We start from the raw sequence: 3,552 nt of genomic DNA on the forward strand, positions 1-3,552 counted from the left end.
TATCCTGATTCATAATACTCGATATATATGTTGCCAGTTCCCACACAATCTCCGTTATATGATATAGACTGGTTAGCGTTCACCCATATTTCTCCGGATTGTCTCCTCTATCTGCAAATATCGCGCTCTCCCCATTTTCCGCCTCCTGTGCTGACTTGCACGTTTACCCATCTATTATTCATTTTACCCATTTTATTTTTTTCGTTGCTTGGCTGACGAGAGGGCGTAACTCTCTACCGGTTTCCCCACTCCCCCCGGGATCGGAATGAAATAACGTTTATGTGTTGTAACTAATACGTTGCAAAAACTTTTATTTCCGTAATCTTCAAATCTGGGATGTTGGTTCTTTAGTCTAGATTTGTATCATAGAACGTAACTAACGTTGTATAGTAAAACTTTTCACCCAGGGACATTTTAGAGACGAACTTTACCACAACTAGTAACAGTCTATTCATGAAATATATAGCAAAGACCTAAAGTTAATGCGGGAGGTGCACTCTGCTGGGCAAAGGAGGATCAACTATGAATGAATGTATTCCCGTAGAGCCTGTGAACTAGTGATGATGAAAATTATATTTAAAACAAAATAATAATATGAGTGCAGGAAACTGTCAAAAAAAAAATGTCATAAGCATGGCTTGTAATGCATTAAATGACTCATAAAGTGTAATCTTCCGTGATAGGGAATGTTCTGAAATCCATTGGACTAAGTCACTGTATTCCACGATTAAATCATAAGTTTTCTTGCTTTGTATGTAGTTAATATCACTTGTTATAGACGCGAAATGTGCAAGAAATTCGTTACAGAAAAATTCTTTTCTGAAACTTTTTTTTTATGCCCGTGTTTATGTAATTGATGATGCAAAAAGAAACGTTATTTTGAGGAGAAAAATTGGTTATTGCATTGCAACTAAACTTACTGGCGGAGTGTATGTGTGAATATTTTCGAAACGATGATAAATCTGGAACAAATAAAGTACATGGTTCATTTAAATTGTCTTCTTGTTGCGTTTAAAGAAACCTGTAGATAACTTCGAATTAGGTATTCCTATCTGAGGTAGGAGTTAGACCAACCCGCTAAGGTGGGCTAATGGCATAATATTGCTAACAGCCTCTGACAATAAAAAAGTTGATGGATAGTGCTAAAGAAAAATATGAGAGAATAAGCAAGTTCAGGATCTTGAATGGTTTCAGGTTCTTTATGTTCCAGAGACGTATCGGAAATGTTAGTTTACATGGAGGTGGGATACCTATTATCTGATCTAATTTCTTTGCTTCTTCAATGACACTTGAAAAAAAACCTTCATCACAATGATACTTTTCTAGAAATGTCTTTGTATTACTAAGTACTTTAATAATTGCCGAGAGATCAAAAGTCAGGCGTTGAAGCAGCTTATATTATATGATAGGAATGTACACAATAGCCAGGTACCTTTTCAGTTATGCTTCATGTCTAGTCTTGGGGTCTTTCAATGTGATTTGGCTATAGACAGAAGAGCATTACGTAGCTCTATGATATGATATAACTCTATTCTTCCATCTTGCAGTACTAAGATGCTTCAGTGTCAAATTACTAAATGTTCTTTCAGGAGTGTGAGGATGTAGAAACAGCATATATAAAACAGACTACCATGGTCTGTATGATAAAAAATACTTTGATTTATATGCTAACTGTAAAATGTAATTTTTTATCTAGTTGGTAAAAGATTGGTGAATTAATTCTGGATAGTTTCGCCTAAGTAAGTACTTTATACTTCTTTTTAACTTTATACTTATCCAAAAGTTGACATAACACTAACAAATTTAGAGATGATTTCAATCAGTTGTAACTAACTGTCACTGTTATGATAACATAATTCGTCAACTGTTTCACGAAAAGCCAAGCATTGTTTTCCCAAGGAACTTAACCATGGCTAAAAGTCTTTCAAGAACGGCATGCCAGTGTAGAGTGTCGGCTTGAAACATGTGTTGATCAAAGTTACATATTTTCTGATTAAGATTTAATCTCTAAGACAGCACAGTTCAACTTTTGTAGGTCTCTAAATGATTTACAGATATCTCATGCTGCCCCAAGGCTGTATGATGTGGTTCCCGCTGGCATATCATTTAAATGTTAGTTGATATTCAGATATACTAAAAAGGTTGCAACAGAAGTTAAATACTGAATTTTTTAATACAGAACCCATTCCCTGCGAATTTCATTGTCTACAAGCATATTGAGGAAAGTATATGTCTTTTACTTAGATAGGACCTTGTTTCATGATAATCTGTCTGACATTGTTGGTGATAGGAAGGTAAAGAGTAGAATCACTTGATACATAAAGTGAAGTTGTTAGAGAGGATTGTCATTGGCAATGTTTTTTTTTCTTTTTCATCAGCACTATTTTTGCACTAAACTTCAATAAACGCCACAATTTTTGGTGCTTCTTTCACTCAAAAAAATATGATGCTGAGATCTGTTGCTAATTGTCCTCTGTTCTTGCACTAATTTCATTTTTTTCTTGCATTGGAATGTTCCTCTTGAGCGCGGAATTAATGGAGGCATTTGATCCTGAAACATCTAGTTTGGAGGCAAGCCCCCCCCCAAAAAAGAATAAATCCTACAATATGCACATGTTGTGTGCTACTGTACTAATGTAATAGCCGTTGTATCATGGAGATCCCAACAACTTCCACGAATTGGGATAATAACGTACTTAGGGTGGGTAATGGATTTGAATGATAGTAAGATTAGTAAAAAAACAACAGTGAATGGAACACACTATCAGATGTTTATATAGTTATCCGTTTTGTATAAAATTTTCGTTGATTTCCGATCTGACTGGGTTTTATCTGTATGTTTTAAATTAACGTCAGTGAATTTTTTTATTGTCAGGATCTTCCAGTTTTCAAAACAACCAGTAAATATTTTTGTATTATTTATAATGAAATTTTGTTGTTTTAATAACATATTATTTTTCAAAGACATGAGTTATATGTAAGAGAGCCGAAAGCTCGCAAATAAAAGTATTTTAATGTAGAGAAAAGTCCGTGTATAATTTTATATATTAATTTACCTACATTATGAGTCTTAAACAACAAAGGTCTGATTTATGTTGGGATTGTATTGTATTGTAAGGAAGTTTTAAACGGGCGATTCTTATGGTCTCATGGCGCCAATTTATTTCATTACTATCCCTTTTAGTACTTAATGATGTGAGATCTCTGCAGGTTCCATTGCTGGCGTTATACTATAGCACTGGGACTGGGTGATTTCTTGGGACATCTCTTGGTTGGGTGAAAATCTATACTATTATTCTGCTTGTTTGTATGTATGACCGTTACGCTTTCTGACCGAGAACCTGCTGCATAAGCATGCGTAGTTAGAATGCTTCCTCAAGAAAAACTGCACATGCGCATTATTCACTCCGACGACAAACAGTCTGCCTGTGGCAGAGAGCTGCAAAGCTCAGTGATCGAGTCGTTACAATTGCTGTATGAAACAAGAAGTAACAACAAAAGAGGAATGTAAATATAATTTACTAACCATTTTGTACAACAGGATATTAAAAC

The 3,552-nt window shown here is 34.9% G+C and overlaps 1 long non-coding RNA gene across 2 annotated transcripts in view; it reads left to right on the forward strand.

The window, feature by feature from the left end:
• The first annotated feature begins 3,450 nt into the window (after positions 1-3,450).
• LOC106459316 overlaps positions 3,451-3,552 on the forward strand; it is a 23,331-nt gene continuing 23,229 nt past the window's right edge. The window contains exon 1 of one of the 2 annotated variants that reach the window (XR_001290824.2): positions 3,451-3,507. This is a non-coding gene — a long non-coding RNA (uncharacterized LOC106459316). The remainder of the gene's footprint in view (positions 3,508-3,552) is intronic. The other variant, XR_002610551.1, reaches the window with a different exon arrangement.

The sequence above is a fragment of the Limulus polyphemus genome, unplaced genomic scaffold, assembly GCF_000517525.1.
Source record: "Limulus polyphemus unplaced genomic scaffold, Limulus_polyphemus-2.1.2 Scaffold591, whole genome shotgun sequence".
Lineage (NCBI taxonomy): Eukaryota > Metazoa > Arthropoda > Merostomata > Xiphosura > Limulidae > Limulus > Limulus polyphemus.